Genomic DNA, 23,212 nt, shown 5'->3' with positions numbered 1-23,212 from the left:
CCCCCAGCACCTTCCCTGCCCCCACGCAGTTCATCTTTCCCCTTCCTGGGAGGTAGACAGCTCAACAGAGGACTTTCTCTCGTCTCCTGAAACTCCTCCTCTGCTTCCTATCCAAGCACTTCCCCTGGGGACCCAGACAAGAAGGTTGACTACCTGGTCCAACCAGCCAGTAGCAGACTGAGGGAGCAGACTGAGGATTCCGGTTAGGCTGGATTCTGGTCTTGCCAGGGTGACACAGTCGGATGATGCCTCTGTGAGCTTTGCTTCTTGGGATCAGTACTAAGCTGAGTTGGTTACCTCTTAGGTAGAGGAGAGGAGAACACGCGGGACCTGGAGGGTCCCTGTGGCTTCACTTGGAGGGGTGACAGGGAGGGAGGATTTTGGTTTTCAGTTAGTTCAGCTGCCTGCGCTCTCTGGGATGTTCAAATCCCCTTCTGCCATTTCCTGGGAGGTGAGCCCAGACAATTAACCCAATGTCTTTGAGACTCAGTCCTTGTGGCTCTGAAACAGAGATGGGATTCCCATTTACTGCCCCTTGGAGAGTGCGTTTACACACGTGCAAGGGCTTAGCACCGGATGTGGCATCCCGTCTGATCTCTTACTATTACCGTCTAGTCTAGGGGGCGGGGTGAAAGGAATGCCCTTGCCTATATCTGAAGGAAAAAGGAACCGATGAGAGTGAAGTGCCTGACTAAAGGCATGCAGGAGATGCTCAAAGCGGGGTGGGGGGAGTAAGGGTGGGGAAGTAGGGGTGGAGTGGTGGGGGGGCTGGGAAGGTGACTTGGTCGTCAAAGTGTTCTTCTTGCAAGCTTGAGGACTTGCAAGCTCAACACCCAGAACCCACATGTTAAAAAGGCGGGGAAGGGGCTGGAGAGATGGGTGCTCTCCCGGAGGACCTGGGTTCAATTCCCAGCAAGCACAACTGTCTGTAACTCCTGCTCCAGGGGATCCAACACCCTCTCACAGACCTATATGCAGGCAAAAAACCAGCGCACATAAAGTAAAAATAAGTTATTTAAAAAAAAAATAGGCAGCGGTGGCACATGCCTTTAATCTAGCACTTGTGAGGCAGAGGCAGGTGGATCTCTGTGAGTTTGAGGCCAGCCTGGGCTATAGTGTAAGTTCCAGGACAGCCAGGGCCTCACAGAGAAACCCTGTGGGGGAAAAAAAAGGCCTTAGTGTCACATCTACAATCCCAGCACCAGGTAGACACATTTAGGTGGCTTCCTGGCACTTGTGGGTCGTAAGTATAGTATACTGGCGAGTTTTTTGACACAAGCTAGAGTCATTGGAGAGGAGGGAGCCTCAACTGAGAAAAGACCTCAAGATTGGGCTGTAGGCTAGACTGTAGGGCATTTTCTTAGTGATTGATGGAGGAGGGCCCAGCCCCTTGTTGGTGGTGTCATCCCTGGGCTGGTGGTCCTGGGTTCTATAAGAAAGCAGGCTGAGCAAGCCAGGGGGAGCAAGGCAGTAAGCAGCACCCCTCCATGGCCTGTGCATCCGCTCCTGCCTCTGGGATCCTGCCCTGTGTGAGTTCCTGTCCTGACCTCCTTCAGTGATGAACGTTGAAACAGAAGTGTGAATCCTTTCCTCCTCCAGTTGCTTTGGTTAAGGTGTTTCATCACAACAATCGTGACCCAGCTAGGACACCTAGCCTCCTTGGTGAGTTCTAGGTTAGTGAGAGAGCCTGTCTCAAAACAACAACAACAACAACAACAACAACAACAACAAAGTGGATGAGGCCTGGGAATGCTGCTTAAGGTTGCTCTCTGACCTTCACACGCTCACATTTGTTCACCAGTAGCTGCACGCACATGTGTACACACAAAACAGATGTTCAGAAGGACAATGATGACCACCACTATGGGTCACTAAATGGAAGGAGGGTCTACAGTAGGGTGACTTCTTTGTCCCTAACTACCTTCTGTGATTAATTCACTTGATTCCTCTGAAGTTCGACCTGGATACTGTTAAGTGGGAGCAAGGTCAATCCTTGGTCCCGGGGCTATTATGGGCTGGGAGGCATGTGTATAGACTCTGTAAGCCAAGAAGGCTTGAGAAAGCTGCTGGAAGATAGCCCAAGGACTAAGCTGATTTTCGAAACCGATGGCGTGGCTTTAGGTCAGCGTTGGCTCCTGTCAGTGTCCTGGGGCATCTGTGGGTAAACCCCGGGGAGCGAGGGGGTTGAAATGGATAGCTGTGGGCAAACCTAAGTTCCTCCAGGGCTCTGCCCCTCCCTGCTGAGGGGGGACTCCAGTCACTGCTGATGGAGGGCAGCCTCTGGCTTGGCCCTTGCTTCAGAGGTTTCTCCACTCCCATAAAGTGGAGAACATTCTCTCTCTGAGAAGGAACTTTTCCTGGGCCTGTCTCTGCAGAGTTCAGGTGACCCTTTGGAAACCAGCTTACAAGTCCTTCTTGCATGTCCTACTGTTTTTAAAAGCAGGCTTTCTTCCCATGACCAGCCCCTTCCTGCAGCTTCCAGCACTGGGGGGGGGGGGATTTCTCACCAAGTCTGCTGACACAGCTAAGGGAAAACTCCCCACGAGTTCCATTTAACGCTTCCATTGTGTACAGAGCTGCTACAGGTCTGTGTGCATGGTACCGCTGGGCTTGGGAAGGCAAGCGTAGCTTAAATGTCTTAAGTATCGGTTTTCAGAGGAGCTGGGGAACCCTGAGACCCTCCGCTGAGTAGTGTCAGAAAGAACGTGGTCAGGGCGGGGCTGCATTTGGTATTTGGAGCCTGAGACAGGTGGATTACCTCTAGCTCAAGGCCAGCCTGGGCTAAACAGAGAGATCCTATCTAGAACCAAGGAGAGAGATAGAGATAGATAGATAGATAGATAGATAGATAGATAGATAGATAGATAGATAGATAGATAGATAGAGAAGGAGGAGAAGGAGGAGGAGGAGGAGGAGGAGGAAGAGACAGAAATCTACAAATCTACCTGGGAGTGGTCTGAGGGAGAGTCCTCCGCCTCAAGCTCTCAGAAAAAGAGAAATAATGCCAGACTTGGCAGAAGACACAGAACAAGAGAGGGACATGTCAAGAGGAAGATCACTTAGTCCCTGTCCTAGTCAAATAATTATGAATTCATATCGAGACAGAAGGCACAGAGGTTAGTGCCTTCTACCAATTTAGAGGCTTGTTATTGATTTTGCCTGTAAGGAGCACGTCTTCCTGGCAGTAATTTCACAATAAGCTCCCCCACCATGAAAAACTTCGGCAGGCTTCTTGTGTGCCAAGGACTGTGACAGCCCTTCCAGATCTTATAGCTCATTTAGCCCTCGACCCCAGGAACCTTGTGGCCAGGGAGATCTGTGTGTTGTAAATGTCTCTCATCTGTGGCTTCAAGCTCTGATTCATTGGTTTTCTGCTCTCTTCCTTGCTGGGGATTGAACTTGGGGCCCTGAACTGTCTCTGTAACTTTTCTAGAGGAAAGGTTCCCGAAGTAGCTTAGGTTGGCCTTGAACATGAGTCTTCTGGCTCAACTCTGAGTGTTGACATTACAGGCATACACCACATGCCAGCTGTAACATAATTCTCTGATAAAGATAAATTCCTAATTTCACCATAGTCCGGTTATCAATCTTATCCTTAATGGCTTGCCTACCTGGAGCTATGAAGATATTCTCCATACTATTTTCTAGAACATTGGTTTATCTTTGAAATTTGAATCTGTGGTCAACTGGAGACAGGTTTTGTGTATGGCACAGGACAGTGGTAAAGACACGTTTTCCAAATAAATGCTTACTTGAGCTGGGTGCTTCATGCCTGCAATTGTAGCATTTAGGAGACGGTAGGATTGCTTTGAGCTCAGTTAGCCTGGGCTATGGAGTGATGCTCTTTCAAGAAGAAACAAAGCTGGTGCAGTGGGTGATGTCGCTTGCCACCAAACCTGATGATCAAAGTTCAATTTCCAGGATCTATGGGGTTAAGGAGAGAACTGACTCCTGCGAGCTATCCTTTTATCTAGACACAGACACACACTCACTCTCACACATATATACACACACTCATGCATATACACTCACACGTACACACTCACATACACACTCACATACACACTCTCACACATATATGTACACACACATATATACACACACACTCTTATGCATATACACTCTCACATACATACTCTCACACATATATGTGCACACACATATATACACACACATGCACACAAACTCTCACACACACACCGCACATACACTCTCACACAATACACACTCTTTCACACACAAATGAAAATTTAAAAGCAACAACAACAAAGCATCCTTTCTTCTGAATCTGTCTCTGAACTTCCTGTTTGTGGAATTGTTACACCAAGGCTGCACTTTCCTAGTCTCTGCCGCTCTTAGATGCATCCTCCCCTCCCTCCTCCCTCCACCCCCTCCCTCCACGCCCTCCTCCCTCCTGTTCCCTCCTCCCCTCCCTCCTCTCCTTTCTCCTCCCTCCTCCCTTCCTTCCTCCTCTCCCTCCTCCCTGCTCCCTCCTCCCTTCCCTCCTCACTGCTCCCTGCTGTCTTCCCTGTCCCTTTTCCTCCCTCCTCTCCTATCTTTTGCTCTTTCTTTTCTTCCTTTTTATTTTAATTTGTTTGTTTGTTTGTTTATTGGTGCTAGTCAAGTGCTGTCTCACCAGGCTATGTTTGCGGCCCTTGCTCTAATTTGTATTTTGAGACAAGGTCTTACTAGCTTGTCCAGGCTGGCCCTGAACTCTCTACCCTCTGCCTCAGGCTGGGATTAGAGCCTTGCAGCCCCAAGCGCAGTTTAAAGCCATCTTGATACCTAGTAGTTAGTCTAAGACTTCAGCTCTGGGTTTTTGTTTGTTTGTTTGTTTTACTGTGTTTTATTTTGAAGATTGATTGACTGATTTTTATTTAAGTATAAGGGTGTTTAGCCTGCATGTGTGTCTGCATATCACATGTGTGCCTGGTGCTCTCAGAGGTCAGAAGAGGGCAGTGGATACCCTGGAACTGAAGTTTCAGGTGGTTGTGAGTCACCATATGTATGGGTGCTGGGAATTGAACCCCGGTCTCTTGCAAGAGCAAGTAAGTACCCTTAACCACTGAGCCACTTCCCCTGGATTTTAAGATTTCCTTGGCTATTCTTATTCTTTTGCCTTTTCTGTATCAAGTTAGATTCCTCTTATCACTGTCTACAGAAGCTTTTCTGGAATTTAGTAGGAATCTGTCCCTGGTCTCTGAGCAAAATTGTGATCTTTAGTGTATTGACTCTTTCAATCCTCAAAGATGCTGATGCCTCTCTATCTACTTGTTGGTTGGCGTTGGATGTTTGTTTGGTTTTGGTTTTGAGTTTGTGCACATGGATTTAGACAGATTCTCACTGTGTAGCTCTGGCTGGCCTCAACTCACAGATAGCTGCCTGCCAGGAAGCAGAGAGTGATCAATGTCACTGCCCAGCTCTGTGTCCCCTTTCCATGTGGGAGGGCACAGCAGAGTGGTGGTGTTGACTTGATGGCTGCAAATACTTCCTCACAGACGACAGTTTAAAATCATTATTTGGGGGGTGGGGGATGGGGAGATGGTTCAGTGGACCCAAGTGTGATTCCCAGCACCCCAGGCTGCTCACACTTGCCTGTAGTTCCCGCCTCAGGGGGCTCTAATGCCTCTGGCCATCGAGGGAATCTGTACACACCCATCCTCCATACGCATAGTAAAAAAATAAACAAGTGCTAACAATTGATTCTTTTTAAGTATACAGTACAGAGTCTAAGGGATTAGAAATAGGTCACTTCATTGTGTTTGACCTGTAAACAAGGTCAAGGGCTTGTCTTCATGAGGGAGACTCACCTACACGCATACGAACCTGTTATTACCCGTGACCCTGGTGAAGGAGTTTGCCCAGGACACCACCTTAAAGAACTTCCTAGTTTCTTTCTCCTCAAGCTGGACTTCCCCTGGGAAGTCATCTCCTTCATCTCAGCCATGGTGGGCTGAGTGCCCGTGGACACCCCACGAATCATCTTGGCAGCAGTAGAGGAGGTAGCATGAGCCGATGGAACAGGGCTTGGAACACAGGACAATGCACCACGCTGTACAAATGTCAGGGTTTTCCAGGAGGGCCATGGGCCCTTAGGTTGTACTTTCAAGGGCACCCATTTTTTTTTTTTTTCCAGGCAGGATTTTTCCTGGGTAGCCTGTCCTGAAATTCACTCTGCAGACCTTGCCGGCCTCGAACTCACAGAGAATCCTCTGCCTCTGCCTCCTGAGTGCTGGATTGAAGGTGTGCACCACCACCGCCCGGCCTCAAGTACAAACTTCTGACCTATGCTTTTAGTTTTCCTTGCTTTCTTATGGAACTTATTTATTTATTTATTATTTATTCCTCCTCTTTCTTTGCCTACTTTTTGATTTGTTTGTGTTTTTAGAGACAAGTTTCTCGATATGTAGTCTAGATTGACTACAAATCCATGATCCTCCTACATCAGATTTCTGAGCCGGCAGGTAACAGATGTGTGCTACCCCACGGAGCTGTTGACCCTCTTAATTACCCACATCATCCTGCTCTCTCTTTGGATTTACATTTCTGGGTTTTATAGTTTGTTGAGAAGACTAAATTATTAATAATTGTTGTTGGTATTTAGTTGATTAAATGTTTCATCTCTTTACGGCCATCATAGCCTCATCACATAAATCTGTCCAATTTACAGGAACCAAGTGCTACTTGAGCGTAGCTTTTACTCTGCCTTATTCAGTGAGTCAAACTGCGTATATTTTTCATATGGCCGAGTGCTGTGTTTCTGTGACCTTTGTCATGTCTTTCTGATATGGAAATATAGATTTAACTACCTCTCTGCGATATGAACAGTCTCTTTCCTCCTTTGTTTATCTCTGTGTTCTTGCAGTAAACTCATACATTGGACTCTTCTCTGGCTACGCTGTACACTAGTGAGGGCTTACCTGTTTTGGGAACTCGGAGAGGGAAGCTCACTTTGACTCATTATGCTTTAGTGGGCTCTCCTTAAACTCCACAAGAGGGTCCACAGAACAGATGGGAAACTCCGGCTTCAGAGACACCCGGGTCACCATTCTGTCCCTCTGTAGCTATGGATACACTTTGGCAGCTTCTGGGCCTCTGTTTCTTCAGCTGCAAAAGAAAGACAATGATTCTGCTCATCCTGTGGGGCTGTTGGATGATTGTATAAGACCACATCCATATGATCAGCCAAGCCAAGGCCCAGCCTACTGTTTATAAAAAAGAAGCCGATATTTGGAGAATGGCTGCTGTATTTTGATGTTATTCTCTATGAGTGTGTGTGCACATGCATGGTGTGTGTGTGTGTGTGTGTGTGTGTGTGTGTGTGTGTGTTAGGGGATATGTAGTCAGAGGACGACTTCAAAGAGTCGGGTCCATCCTTTTACCTTTACACGGACTCTGAGGTATCAGACTCAGTCCATCAGACTTGAATAACAAGTGTCTTTACCACTGAGCCATCTTACTGTCCACAGTTACCCTTTTCTAAGGATACCAGACATTTGGGGCTAGGCACCCAGCCTGTCCTGGGACTACAGCTATGTCTACAATGATTTCATTTTATTTTTCTCTTTTCTTTTTTTTTTAAATTTATTATTTTTTATGTGCATTGGTGTTTTGCCTGCATGCATGTCTGTGTGAGGGTGTCAGATCCCCTAAAACTGGAGTTACAGACAGTTGTGAGCTGCCATGTGGGTGTTGGCAATTGATCCTGGGTCCTCTGGAAGAGCAATCAGTGCTCTTAACCACTGAGCCATCTCTCCAGCCCCATGATTTCATTCCGGTAGTTACAATTTGGGAAACTGAGAATTAGGTGTTCCACCCATGGATTGTCAGGGCCATAATTCATCCCTGACAGAGATGGTCATGGTCTCAGCCCAGATACCACCCTGTTGGGTACTATTGTGCTGACTTATGAGAAACCATAAAACCCCAAATCTGATGGTTAAGGGAGATGCCCCACTTTTGCTGCATAAGTTACAGGCATAGCCCATTAGGGATGTGGAGATAGCCCAGCTGGTAAAGAGCTTGCTGCGCAGGCCTGACCTGACTGTACCCACCCTTGTCTCCCAGGCTGTGTGCTTTCTGCTTCATCTGGATTCTGGCCACTGTCACTGAATTGCTCTGGTGAGGGCTGGCTGCTCTGAGATCTTGAGTCTGTGCCTGACTCTTGGCGCATGCCCTGGCACGTTACCTGTGCCTTTTCATCCTGAGGTCTGTGATAGCCTTTCAGTGGAGTCGGGAAGAAAGAGGGGCGTGTGGCCGCAGCCCACCTGTCACCTCTGGGCTGACCAGCTTGGTTACCTGTCATCTGAACAGGACGCTCAGCCCTGGGGCTGACATCTGTGGCCTAGTCTAAGCCAACTCGGAGAAGAGTCAATGAACTGGAGGAGCAGGCACAGGAGACAGAAGACACCTGAACTCTCTAGAAAGTCCAAGGTCAGGCACGAACAGGCTTCCTTTTCAACTGAAACGTCTTTTCTCTGGCCTTCACCCTGGTTCTCTGCTCATATTTTTCTTAGTGCCCAGTGGTCCTCATCATTATATGCACCTCTTCTCTGCAAGCGTGTAAGCACCAGGAAGTGAAAGGCTCCCTCTGTCTTGTTTGTCCCCCAGCATGGGACCTTGATAGGTGTGGTAGCTACGTGGGTGTCTTTGTTCTGCACTCATCTTTCAAGTTCCTGCTACAGCACCTGGCGCTCAGTATCATCACATGAAAGAATGAGCGGATGAATCAATCAATCAATCGTTCAGTCAGTTCAATCAATCAGTTTCAGGTATTTATCCAATCCATTTATCTACTTCTTTGCCTGGATCCCTGCCTGATTCTCGATGATCTCATATAGTCTTTAGTAACTCTGTACTGCCCAAGCTTGCCTAGAAGTTTATGGTGTAATGCTGTTGACTGGAAAGTTCTTAATACTAGCTGAAATGTTTTTCTAGAGACTTCCAATGCATAAGTCTTTTTTTTTTTAATTCTGTAATCACCCTTGAGATATTTGAAATTGGTTCTTATGCCCACCCCCTCTCCAGGATAGCTCCAGAATCATTTATGAGCTACATCGTAAAACAGGCTAAAGAGTCTACAAAGGTGAAGGATTTAATGGGCAGGAGAGATGCTCGGTGATTAAGAACACCGGCTACACTAGCAGAGGACCCGGGTTGAGTTCCTAGCACTCACGCGGTGGCGCACAAACGTCTGTACCTCCAGTCCCAGGAGACCCGGCAGCTTCCTCTGACCTCCACAAGTGTTTCACATAGTAGTGCATAGACATACATGGAGGGGTGCAGCCTGAGGGTGAGGAGGACATCGGCAAGAAGGTAAACTGAGGCAGAGGCCGATTATAAGGGCCTTAAGTACTAAGTCCAAGAACGGCTTCCGTCAACCAGGCTCTGGATTGTGTTTTTCTTTTGGGTGTCTTCTCCAGATATGGTGGGCTTAACTGGTAGACCCGTACCACCTTCTAGCAGACGATTACTGCCCTGGCGTACCATGTACTGAGTTCTTACCAGCCAAGAGCTTTGCACGTGACCTGGGGGGAGGCCCAGGCCACCTCTGTTGACCCTCACTGATGCATGTCCTGTGACTGATTCTCTGCCAACAGGCCTTGGGCTGTGGTTTGTTTTTACGGTTGTAATGTTGCGTCCAGAGACATTGGGCAATTCCCACAGGGCCTTCTCATCTCAACCAGAAACTGTACAGCTTCCCTGGGGTCAGCAGGAAGGCTTTGTTGCTATAAACAGTTCGTTTGAAAGGACTGGGGTGATTTTTTTGTGTGTGTGTGGGAGGGACTTGTGTGGTTTCATAAAAGAAACCGGTTTAAACTGACTCTAAGATGGTATAATAGTGAGGAATGCTAGATGTCTGAGTAGACAGCCTGTAGACATGACCGACATTTAAAATGCTCCAATGAGTGGACCTTTAAAATATGTCTGAGCAAGTAGTTTTCTCTCAGTGTCCCTTGTAACACTGCTTCCTGTTTATACTCAGTAGTTGAGAATAGCAGTCCCTTCAAGCTGACCCGCAAAGGCTAGCTAGCTTCAGGCTGTTTGTCCACCAGGAAGCAGGTAGGCAGTGGTTACAGCAGGGCTCTGAACACCTCCCCACCCAGTGTCCGCACTGATACTCAACGGGAACAAGAGGCCATTTTGTGCCGAGAATGGCCCTGGTACTTGTCCTGTCTCCTCTGCCAGCCTCTTGAGGGTCGTCTTGTCCCATCTGCTGCCTTGACAGTACCCCCACAGGCTGGGAAACTTATAACAATCAGAAATGGATTGGCTCATGACCCTGGAGGCTGGAAGTCCAAGATCCAGGGGCCAGCATCTACTGAGGGCCTTCTGATGCTGCCATACCCCAGCGGAAGGGCAGAGAGAGACAGAGAGAGCAGGAGGAGGCGGAACTTGATGCTACTGACATTAGGAATTCAGTCAAGAGGTCAGCACTTCTTAAACCCTCCCCCCGCCCCCTCCCCAATACTTTCATTGAGGACATTTACAACACCTGATCTTTGGGAGGCATGCACCTCTAAACATGCAGGGCATGTTAAGTTGGACAACCTGAATATCTAGGTCTATTCGTTTGCTAAGTAGGGTGTTAGGATAAAATGCCGCTGTGAATAACAGAAATTTATTGTCTCACAGTTCTTGAGGCTAGAGGTCTGAGGCCAAGCTGCTGGGAAAGGTGGGTACTTCCGAAGGCTGTCTCTTCTTTCCTCCTGATGATTGGCTGGTGAAAGTCATCACTTGCATTCCACATCCGTCCAAATTTCTCCTTTTTAAATTTTTCTTTCAAAAAAAAATTATTGCCTGGCATGGTGGTGTGTGCCTTTGATCCCGGCACTCAGAAGGCAGATCTCTGTGAGTTCAAGGCTAGCCTGGTCTACACAGAGAGTTCCAGGACAGCCAGGGCTACACAGAGAATCTCTCTCTCTCTCTCTCTCTCTCTCTCTCTCTCTCTCTCTCACTCACACACACACACACAGGATTATTGTGTGTGCACATGCATGATGTGTGTGTGTGTGTGTGTTAGTTAGGGGATAGGGTACATGTAGTCAGAGGACGACTTCAAAGAGTCGGGTCTATCCTCTTACCTTTACACGGACTCTGAGGTATCAGACTCAGTCCATCAGACTTGAGTAACAAGTGTCTTTACCACTGAGTCATCTTGCTGTCTACAGTTACCCTTTTCTAAGGATACCAGACATTTGGAGCCAGGCACCCAGCCTGTCCTGGGACTACAATTATCTCTACAATGATTTCACTTTTTCTTTTACTTATTTATTTATTATTTTTTATGTGCACTGGTGTTTTGCCTGCATGTATGTCTGTGTGAGGGTGTCAGATCCCCTAGAACTAAAGTTACAGACAGTTGTGAGCCGCCATGTGGGTGTTGGCAATTGATCCCAGGCCCTCTGGAAGAGCAATCAGTGCTCTTAACCACTGAGCCATCTCTCCAGCCCCATGATTTCATTCCGGTAGTTACACTCTGGGGACCTGAGAATTAGGTGTCCCACCCAGGGATTGTCAGGGCCATAATTCATCCCTGACAGAGATGGTCATGGTCTCAGCCCAGATGCCACCCTGTTGGGTACTATTGTGCTGACTTATGAGAAACCATAAAACCCCAAATCTGATGGTTAAGGGAGATGCCCCACTTCTGCTGCATAAGTTACAGGCATAGCCCATTAGGGATGCGGAGATAGCCCAGCTGGTAAAGAGCTTGCTGCACAGGCCTGACCTGACTGGTACAGCACTTGCCTATCATGTGTGAGGCTTTGGACTGGATTGTCAGCACTGCCAAAAATAAAATAATAAAATAAAATGATAATTATCTCAAGATAAATGATATAGATTAGGAAATGAAACTGAGAGAATTTATGGAGGGAAAAAGGGTTTTTGTTTTGCCTTGGAAACTGTTAAAGTTGCGGGTCGGAGACCTCTTTCATTAAGCTCCACTCTCTCTATTCCAGTACTCTACCTCACTGCTGTCTTTCCCAGGGCCCCAGCACCCTCTAAGGCATCCTAGAAACACTTGTTTATTATGCTTATCTGTCCCCTCCCACGAGATCAGGATCACTGTTTTGCTCAGTGAGATACTCCACACCCAAGGCACTATGCCTAGCATTTTAATAGTTGAATGAGTGGATGATGGAGCCTATGGCCTACATTCCCAGATGGCAGGTTATGTGGCCTACCTGGGGCAGCTGAAGGCAGGCACATTGACCATACATGGCCCTATACATCTGTAGCTGCTGACCGGCACGCCAGACCCTCCTTTGGTCTTGTCTCTGGCCACACTGGCTTTTCTGCCCCTACCAGTGGCCGAACAAGTGCACTTTGCTCAGCCAGAGCCTCTCCTGCCTGCCTCTGCCTGGCTAATGCTCAGGTCTGTGGGCTCAGTCGAGACTGTCTAGGATCGCTCTGTTTAGGTCAATGCCACTCAACAAGGAAAGGAACTCACTTTAGACTTAAAACAAAACAAAAAACAACAACAACAAAAACCCTCTGGAGAAAATTCTTCACATTCAGTTTTGTGGGGCATGTGTGTGTGTGTGTGTGTGTGTGTGTGTGTGTGTGTGTGTGTGTGTGTTCATGTAGAGACCAGGGGTCAACCTTGAGTGTCTTCCTCAATTGTTCTCCACCTTATTCTTTGAGGTAGGGTCTCTTATTGAACCTGGAGCTCATTGATTCACCCAGACCAGCTGGCCAGTAAGGTTCAGGAATCCTCTGTCTTGGCCCCTCCCCCTAGTAGAGGATTATAGGCATGCACTACTGTGTCCAGCTTTTTTTTTTTTTTTAGTTTTTAATTTATATAAAAAAAAATTGTGTACGGATGTTTTGGCTGCCTATGTGTCTGTGTACCGTATGAATGCTTGTCCTCTATGGAGGCCAGCAGAGAGTGTTGCATCCCCTAGACCTGGAGTTGGGAGTGGTTGTGAGCTGCCATGCAGGTGCTGGAGATCGACCCTGGGTCCTCTGGAAGAGCATCAGGTACTCTCAAGCTCACATCATCTCTCTGGTCTGTGTCCAGTGGTTTTTTGTTGTTGTTGTTGTTGTTGTTGTTGTTTTGTTTTGTTTCTGGTTTTGGTTTTTCGAGACAGGGTTTCTCTGTATAGTTTTGATGCCTTTCCTGGATCTTGCTCTGTAGACCAGGCTGGCCTCAAACTCACAGAGATCTGCCTGGCTCTGCCTCCCAAGTGCTGAGATTAAAGGCGTGCACCACCACCTGGCTATGTGTCCAGCGTTTTTATAGGTATTCTGGGGGCTCTAAGAGTCAGGCCCTCATGTTTTCATGATAAGTACTTTACCCACTGAGCCATCTTCCCAGGCATTTTTTAAAAATTTTATTTCTTATTTTTTCCAAGACAGAGTTTCTTTGTGTAGCCCTGGCTGCCCTGGAACTAGCTCTGTAGCTCAGGCTGGCCTCGAACACACAAAAATCTTCCTGCCTCTACCTCCTGAGTGCTGGGATTAAAGGTGTGTGCCACCACCGCTGCCTGGCCTTTTATTGTTTTACAGACAGGGTCTCACTATGGAGCCCTGGCTAGCCTGGAACTTGCTGCCCAGACCAGGCTGGCCTTGAACTTGCTTTGGTCCCTCCACCTCCACCCAAATACTCTCAGCCTTTGTGTTCAGTCTTCAAAGACGATAAAAGACTTTTCATCACCGCATATGATGGGTGACTGCAGACTCTGACCTCTGAACTGGAGACTTGGGTCCAGCCTTGCTCTCCCTGAGTCCAGCCCCTCTGAGTCACCCTGGAAACTGGTCCTACAGGGGCATACCAGGAGGAACTGTGTGCCTAGGTTTGCAATGACTTTACTGGTCCTCTGTTTACCCAGGATTTAGATTACCCGAGGCTGTCTGTGCTAACAAGGCAGGGAGCCAGCCTGGCCTCCCAGGGCATCTGGCCTTATTGCTCATCCTCCCAGCAGGACCAGGACAAATGCTTCTCCCACAAATGACTGCATGACCGACAGCCCTTCCTAGCGCCCTGGAGTTACCCAACAGAGAGCTCTGGGAAGTGAAACCCAAGTAGGCCGTAGAGAATTCTAGACCACAGACATGGAGAGTAGTTCCTCCTCTCTACACAATCATTATGATACTTAGTTTTGCTTAGTGGGGGTGGAAAGAGTAAGACAGGGTCTCACAGTGCCACTCAAGCCTTCAATGGGAGATCCTCCTGCCTCAGTTTTCCAAATGCTCCGATTACAGGCTTACACCAGCACACTCAGTTTGGAGATGAGGAAATTTAGACAGAGGGTAAGCGGTACATGTAAAGCCATATCGCACATATTCTCAAAGAGAAACACAAGAAACAACTATTTTCTGGGCCCGGGTTCTGAGGTTAAGTATCTGGAATCCTGAGTTCAGTCTCGGCTAGCTGTAGGACCAAGGCCCAGGAAGAGAGAGAGTCAAATTTACCAGCTTTTACTCAGAAGTGGGCCAAATGCGCATGGCCAAGGGTTCCAGTCTCCATGCACGCTATTTGTAGGAGAATCTCAACGCGTGGACTTTGAAAAGCTCTTTGGCTTCCATACTCCGCTGATGCAATAAACCAGATCAGGCCGAATTCAAGTCCAAGTTTTAATCTGAGCAAAGCATTCCCCGGTGGTTTCAGGGGAAGAGGGGAAACCATCAGGCAAGTCTATGGGCTGGACCTTAAATACCCTGTAGAGGTGGTCTTGAGGAGGTCTGGGGGAAGAGCGGCCTCTTGGTGTGCTTCCTGAGGGGCGGGGTCTGGAATGGGGGTGTGGCCGAGCGGCGCTTCCCAACAACGGTCACCTGTAACTCCAGTTCCAGGGGATCAGATGCTCTGTTTTGGCTTCTGCGGGCAGTGCACACACATGGTGTACAGACAGACATGTAGGCTTCCTCTTTAGCACCCTGGAAATGAGAAAACTTGTGATTACAATTACAGAAGTGGTTCCTTTGGAGCTCAGTCACAGAACACAGCCCCTCATGCTGAAGACCTATGCATCATTCATTCTGCCAGACCATTCTAAGGCACAGGATCCAAATTTAAGCTTCACTTCACATATGAAAAGCAGTGCTCTGTTCCTGTTCATTGTTGTTGATTTTTTTTTTTTTTGAAACAGTCCATAATGTGCAGTTCAGGCTGGCTTGGAACTTACTATGTAGCCAAGATGGGCCTCAAACTTGTGAGCCTCCTGCCTCAACCTCCTAAGTGCTGAGATTACAAGGGTATAATATCACGCTCAGCAGTGGTATTTTACTTTTTGGGGGAGCGGGGGCTGGTTTGATTCTTTACTCTTCCAGGATGGGATACAATTACAGTGTTGCAAGCTGGTGTTTGAAATTTTCTCAACTCTTATTTTTCAAAGATTTACTTGTGTGTTTGTGTGTGTGTGTTGTGTATATATATACACAAAGGTGCATGTAGGTGCTTGCAAAAGCCAGAAGAGGGCATCCGATCTGCTGGAGTTGGAGTTACAGTTGTGAGTTGTCTGTCTGACATGGATGCTGGAGCTCCAACTCCTGTCCTCTGGAAGAGCAGCAAGTGCTCTTAGCCACTGAGCTAAGTCCTTTCTCCAGCCCAAGGAATTGTCTGTTCTGGAGTGGTGGAAAATGACATGTCCTATGACAAGACAACTCACATAGTAACTGAGTCACCAAGACACCACCTCTGTCTGGCCTGCATGTGTGGCTCTCCCCTCCGGGAGTGTGGTATGGGTTCTGTGACAAGCCTCCTGTGGCTTTTATTGCTTTGGCGCACTGAGTACTTTGAACAAAAGAACCAACACGCTTCTGACCTCCTGCTCCCGCCTCCAAACCTCCTTCTCTTCAGAAGTACAGGGAGGGGCTTTCCCTGAAGGTTCCTTATCTTCCTGGAGATCCAAGGAAAGACTCAACTGTCACATGCTTCTCCCTCCCCAGCAACCTCAGCACCTAGGGCAGATTACCAGGATGGGGGAGAGACTGGAGGTTAGTGTCACAGGCTTCTTTACCTGTTCTAAATGGCCACCCCAGGCAACTTTTATTACCTGCAGGACCTTTTAGGTGCTTCCCAAGACAGCCTTCCTTGACCGCGTTCCCTGACTTCTGCCTTAACAAGCATTGCCCCAACACCTTCAGCAGACACCCAAAGCTTCCGTTCCTCTCTGTAGCTCAGGATGCTAGGCCAATGCCAATCATCCATATCCCTTCAAGGCTTATATTTGTGGGGCTTCTGCTTGGGATCCCATGGTGTAATCGTATGGTTTCTCTCCTGTTCGTCTGCCTACCATCAGCTCATTTCATAGGTCAATCATTGAACCTTCAGGAGGTTGACACAGGATCCTTTCCTCTGAGGTTAGTAGGAAGTTGATTCTGAGGGGCTGGTGAGATGGCTCAGCAGTTAAGGGTGCCCACTGCCCGAGTTCAATACTTGGGACACACTTAAGTGGAAGGGGAGAACTTATTCCTGGAAGTTGTCCCCTGTACTACACACACACACACACACACACACACACACACAATCACGGCATGCAACTTCCCCTGCAAAAATGTATCCATAAGCACAAAACATTTTTAATGTGCCTTTGGAGTTAGAAAATTGAAAGTATCGGATCCCATAGGGTTAGGGACTTACTAATCTGTGAGGAGCAAAACCTGTAGGCAAACCTGTCCTCAGACAAGCCTCCCAAGGCCCAGAGGGGGGCTGGTGGGAGGGACCAGTCAGCTTGCTGAGATAAGGTCCGGAAGGAATGAAGGTCAGACCTAACACAGCAAGCTGGACCGAGCTTAGCTCATCCTAGAACTCTGACAGGGACCTGGCTGTGGCGGAAGCAGGTGGAGTGACAATGCGTAAATGTCACCTGGAGAGACAGGCCCAGTGTGGGTGCTGTGCACAGCTGTGACAATAGCCCTGAGAGCGATGTTCTACACTCTCATTTGAGAGTCATGGAAGCCCAGCTCAGACAGAACAACTTGCCTGCTTCTCACTCCATCGGACCTATTGGACAACCCCTGCATTGCTGAGAAAAAAACTCTGATAAGATAGAAACAAAGAGAAAAACTCAATGCTTTCCAAAGACGCCATGGAATCAGACATGATGCTACGCATATGTGACTCCAGCACTCTGGAGTGGGAGGCAGGAGGATCAAGAATTTAAGGCCATCCTCAGCTACATAGAGAATTTAAGACCAGCCTGGACAACATGTGACCCTATCTACAAAAGCAAAACAAAGACACACACACCCTAAAACTAAAGTAAACAGCTTGGGAATATAGCTCAGTTGGCAGAATGCTTGTGCCTTGGGTGCGATTCTTAGCACTATATAACTGAGCCTGGTGTCCAACACCTATAATGCCAGCACTTGGGAGGGGAAAGGAGGGAGAGATCAGTTCAAGGTCATCCTTGACCACCTAGTGAGTTTGAAGCCAGCTTGGGATAGATGAGACCCTGTGGTGATATACTGTGTACCCTAATAAACTTGTCTGAGGATCAAAGGAAAGGGCCAACCACTAGATTAGACATGGTGGCACACACCCTCAATCCTATCACTCAGGAGGCAGAGATCTGGATCTCTGTGAGTTCAAGGCCACACTGGAAACAGCCAGGCAGTGGTGGCACACACCTTTAATTCCAGTACCCGGAAGCACACATGCCTTTAATCCCAGGAAGTGATGGCTGGGCGGAGAAAGGTATGTAAGATGTGAGGAAATGAACTAAAGCAGTTCAGCTGAGACCCTTTCACGTGAGGATTCGTGGAGTTGGTGAGGTGAGGTCGGCTGTGGCTGCTCCGCTTCTCTGGTCTTCCAACTTTCACATGACATCTGGCTCTGGGTTTTTTATTATAAGAACATTTAACATTCGAACAACAAGACCCTGTCTGGAAAACGGTGAAAACAAATGAAATAAGCAGGCGAGTTGGATGAGGCCCATAGCATTGCATCTGTGTGTGTGTGTGGTGTGTGGTGTGTGTGTGTGTGTGTGTGTGTGTGTGTGTTCAGAGAAGAAATTGTGAAGTCGGTTCTCTCTTTCTACCAAGTGGATTATTTCAGGGATCGAACTCAGGACATTAGGCTTGGCAGCAAGGGTCTTTCCTTTCTGAGCCATCTCACTGGATCCCGCTCTATAACTTTGTCACACGCAAAGACGCTGGACAGAGTTTAAAGGGCGGCGCTTCCCCTTTCATCTCAAAGAATAGTGAACCCATTGGCAACAAACACTGCATCCACCCCTCACATCCACCTGGCTGGCTGGCCGGCCATGAGGAAAAAAGGAACTTGTGTGTTGGCAGAGGAGGATGCTGGGTAAGAGCACAAACATCCAAAGTGAGATCTGTAAAGCTATTTAAGCCGTGTGTCAGGCCACGACATGCAGTTTAACCTGAATGCCTTTTATTGTTCAAATTATTCTAATTATTGGGAAGTCTTAAAATCTCTGTACTAGGGTAAGGGGTGGGGGAGGGGCTGGCTGCCGACCTCATGGTATGTCTGGAGGACGGCTCATCTGTCTGTAAAGCTGTTTTGTTGTTGGTCCCACGGGCTTCCTTCTACCAAAGGAAGTTCCTGTTTGTTTGGCTTTTGATAAAGGCACTGTTTTTTGATCTTTTGTCCATAGTCGGCATCTTTGGGAAGGGTGGGACCTCCTTGGAAAATCGGCCTCAGTTTTGCGATGGGTTGGTCACAGTGACTTTGGGGACTGGTACCCAAGACATGACCCTGGAGAGAACAGGGGCCACTCGAGTGCAGTGACACACATTTCTGTGGCTCTAAAGGTGGTAATGACCCCAGCCTGCTGCTGGAGCTGTATGCCTGATTCTGGCCCCTGTCTAGGTGTGATGGGCTTATGAACCTTTTTTTTTTTTTTTTTTTAAGGTGATTTCTGTATGTATTCCCAGCTGTCCTGGAACTCAGTATGTAGACTAGGCTAGCTTTGAACTCACAGAGTTCTGCTTGCCTCTGCCTCCCCAGTGCTGGTATTAAAGGCATGTGCCACCATGCCTAGCTGCTTACGAATTCTTTGTTGGATTCTGTGGGTTACTTTCTTGATTTGTTCAAGGCTCATATTTGGGGGGATCCTGCTTGGAATCCCATGATACAATCATGTGGCTTTTCTCCTGTATATCTGCCTGCTGTCAAGGTATTTCTACCTTCCCAGATTCCTTTTCAGCAGGGTCTCAGAAGCCACAAATCTCAGATCTCCCCACAGCCCTGAACACACACACACACACACACACACACACACACACACACACACACACCCCAAAAGCTCCCCAGTTGAGCAAGAAGTATTAACTCCAGCACTTGGGAGAGAAGTTTGAAACCAGCCTGGTTACTACATAGCAAGTCCCAGACCATCCAGGGCTACACAGTGAGACCCCATCAAGAAGAAAAAGTGTACTGGGCGGTGGTCCTAGCAGTCAAGAGGCAGAGGTAGGTGGATCTCTGTGAGTTCAAGGCCAGACTGGTCTACAGAGCAAATTCCAGGACATCCAGAGCTACACAGAGAGACCCTGTCTCGAAAAACCAAAAAGAGGAAAAAAGAAGGAGGAGGAGGAAGAGGAGGAGGAGAAGAGGAAGTAGTGTGTGGGGGAGGGGATGTGTGCCTATATATGGAGGAGACACCACTTACTAGGCCATGGGTGGCTAACATTGTAAGCAGAACCAGATGTGCTGGTAGTGCTTTTCGCAACTGGTAGGTGCAGGCTCTGCCATGAGATCCTCCCAGCCTACACTGAAGACGCCATGCAGGAAAATCCCAGATTTTCCTGGGCCTCTTCCTTCCCCAAACCCTCTCGGCACCAGGAGGATGTTCAGCTCCTCACTGGTTCCCAGCTGCCTTTAGTCCCTCTCAGTCCCTGTTATCTAGGGAGGCACCAAGGGTATCAAAGGACAGTTTGGGGACCTTAGTTCCCCCTTCACACACATCGACCTCCATAAACAATTGCAAACAAGTGCGTCATCATAAGAAGACCAGTTATCTCTGCAAACAGGGTGAGGGGTGGGCAGTATGAGTTGGTTTTTCTCAGATCTTGTTATGTACAGACCGCCTGGGGAGCTTGCTAAAGGGTAGGTACTGATTCAGGCCTGAGTGGGGGCTCTAAAACCCCCGAGTTTCTAACAAGTTCCCGGATGATGGCAAAGCTGTTCTTGGGAAATGACAATTTGGGCAGTCCGACGTCTCCCTCACACCAGCCAGCCGAGCTCTCCTGATGCTATTTACAGATTGAAGGACTGGGTGGGAGGAGGAGGGTCCCAGAGCTTTAGGTTTCGATTAGTCTTTCCCCCATCCCATCCCACCCCCAACCCCTCTCTCTCTCTCTCTCTCTCTCTCTCTCTCTCTCTCTCTCTCTCTCTCTCCTCTCTCTCTCTCTCTCTCTCTCTCTCACACACACACACACACACACACACACACACACACGGGGGTGGAGGTGGGCAAGCCACCTTAGGGGCCCAGCAGGGACTGTGCAGGCACAAGCCTGCAAGCCTAGACCTGTGTTGTAGTCTCGACTCTGCTGAGAAATGCCAGGAGTTGCACGCTCTCCAGCCCAGTGTGCTGTGTGTGTTCTCTCTGGAGTCCATCAGACAGATAGCCGAAGGCCCCTCTCACCCCTTGTTTCTAAATAATAAATATGAATAACCAACAAGTCTCCCCCTGGTTCATTTGAAGCCTGAAGCCTTGGCTTGGCAGCCAAACTCCATTTCCCCTCATGTGTCTTTGGAAGATGTCATCTTTTCTGGTCTCTGTGCCCTTGCTTGTCAGCCGCCAGGGAGGGGTTGAAAGTCAAGGGATCTGGGACAAGCCAGGACAGAAAATGAGCGTGCACACGGAGACGCTTAGCATAGTTCTTGCCAAAAGAAAAGATCAGTCCAAATGGTTGACTTGGTTTGTATTTCTGTGAAGAATCAGATGCATAGAGAGTGGGGAGTGGGAAACCAGACATTGCCCTCCCGTCACCTGGAAACGTGAATTCTAGATTCAAGGGTGAGGGCTAGAAGATGGCTTAGCAGGTGCAGCGCCATGCAAAAGGCTGGGCATAGCCATGCTCACTAATGTCGGGGTGGCGGCAGGGGGGCTCAAAGAGGTCGATCGTGGGGTCATGATTGTCCACACATCATCCTCAGGCCTCTGTCCTCATGCATGGTATGAGTACATGGTATGAGTACAGCCACACACATGGACACACACAGAGGGGCTATCTGAAGTACTAAGCAGTTCTACACGTACAGATGGCAGGTAAGGAGATGGCTGGGGGCAGAACCTCTGACCTGGAGAAGTAAAAACCGACCAACCAACCAACCAACCAGGGGATAGGGAGGATGCACGGCCAGCCTGAAGTAACTCTCGAAGAGCAGGCGTTGGAAGGGGTGCCGACACCATTCGACCTCACAGCCCCGAGAAAACACTAAAGAGCGGCAAGGGTATGTGGGCATCAGGGGCTGACCCAGGGGATCTGGATGGCAGAGAGAGATGCCTGGGACTTTTGGTTGTGGAAGGGTGAGGAAAGATCTACACAACTTGCCAGACTTCTTCAGGGTCTTCACTGCTGTGAGAGGGAGACTGGGAGGTGCTGCCCTGGGGTGCAGAGGGGGCGGAGTGTTCCATCCTAGACACACCAGCTGGAGATAAGGATGTTGCTGCTAACGACACTCTCCTTTAAATATCACCATTCACGCTGGGCGGTGGTGGCGCATACCTTTAATCCCAGCACTCAGGAGGCAGAGGCAGGCGGACCTCTGTGAGTTCGAGGCCAGCCTGGTCTACAGCATGAGTTCCAGGACAACCAGGGCTACACAGGGAAACCCTGTCTCAAAAACAAAACAAAAAAAATTAACAACAACAAAAGGTATCATCATTCACAAGGGGATGAAATTGGGTGTCTAACACAGAAAAGAGACAAAGGGTCAATCCCTTGCTTACTCAGTGCGCGGGATAGTTTTATGCCAACTTGACCCACGCTAACCACCTGAGAAGAGGGACTAATGCCTCCATGCCCGGGTGGTGGCAGCACACGCCTTTAATCCCAGCACTTGGGAGGCAGAGGCAGGTGGATCTCTGTGAGTTTGAGGCCAGCCTGGTCTATAGAGCAAGTTCCAGGACAGCCAGGGATATACAGAGAAACCCTGTCTCAAAAAACAAAAGAAAACAAAAAACAAAAAACAACAAAAAAAAAAAAAAAAAGGAAAAAGGAAAGGAAATACCTCCATGAAATCAGAGCCGGGCTACAGGCATTTTCTTAAGTAATGATTGATGGGGGAGGGCCCAGTCCATGGCGGGTGGTGCCATCCCTGGGCTGGTTGTCCTGGGTTCCATAAGAAAGTAAACTGAGCATGCCAGTAAGCAGCATTCCTCCATGGCCTCCATCAGCTCCTGCCTCCAGGTTCCGCCCTACTTGAGTTCCTGTCCTGACTTCCTTTGATGATGAACAGTGCTGTGGAAATTTTATGCCAAATAAATCCTTTTCCTCCCCAAGTTTCTTTGGTCATGGTCTTTTATCACAGCAATAGTAACGCTAAGACACTCAGTAAAATCCCAAAGCCCTTCCTTGCAGACCCAGGTCAGGCGGTGGCTTAGATCTGTCTGGTCTGCAGGCCGACACTGGCTGGACGTGACCAGCTGTGTCCAGTATGTGGGGGCTGGAGTGAGGTGGGGCAGTGGGAGTCTTGCTTTGAAGAAATGGTCCTTGCTCAAGCCTCTTGAATGCTGGAATTACAGGAGTGAACCATCACACCAGGTTCAAGCTGCTTTATTTTTATGTGTGTGTGTGTGTGTGTGTGTGTGTGTGTGTGTGTGTGTGTGTGTAATTGTTTGCCAAATGTGTATGTATGGTTCTCAGAGGCCAGAAGAGAATGTCAGACCGTGTGGACCTGGAGTTATAGGCGCTTGGGAGCCATCTAAAGTGGGTGTTGGGAACTCACTGAGCTCACTTTTACCAGTCCCTTCAAGCTACTCTTTTAAACAACCAACTTTTCATGCCTATAATGTCTGTACTTGGGAGCCTGAGGCAGAAGGATTGACTCAAGTTCCAGGCCAGGTTATAGCTTTCACAACAGAGTGAGACCTCTGTCTCAAACAATCAAATAAACGCTAATCATCCCCCAAACTGCTGAGCATAGTGTCCCACGTCTGTACTCTCAACATTTGGGAGGTGGAGGCAGGAAGACTGAGAGTTCAAAGTTACCCTCAGATCCATGACCAGTTTGAGGCCAGCACGGCCTACATCAGAACTTGTCTCAAAACAAAGAATTGGTAGAGAGATGTCATCC

The sequence above is a fragment of the Peromyscus leucopus genome, chromosome 16_21 (genome assembly GCF_004664715.2).
Source record: "Peromyscus leucopus breed LL Stock chromosome 16_21, UCI_PerLeu_2.1, whole genome shotgun sequence".
NCBI classification, from domain to species: domain Eukaryota; kingdom Metazoa; phylum Chordata; class Mammalia; order Rodentia; family Cricetidae; genus Peromyscus; species Peromyscus leucopus.
The sequence above is the reverse complement of the archived record's forward strand: the minus strand, read 5'-3'. Positions refer to the sequence as shown.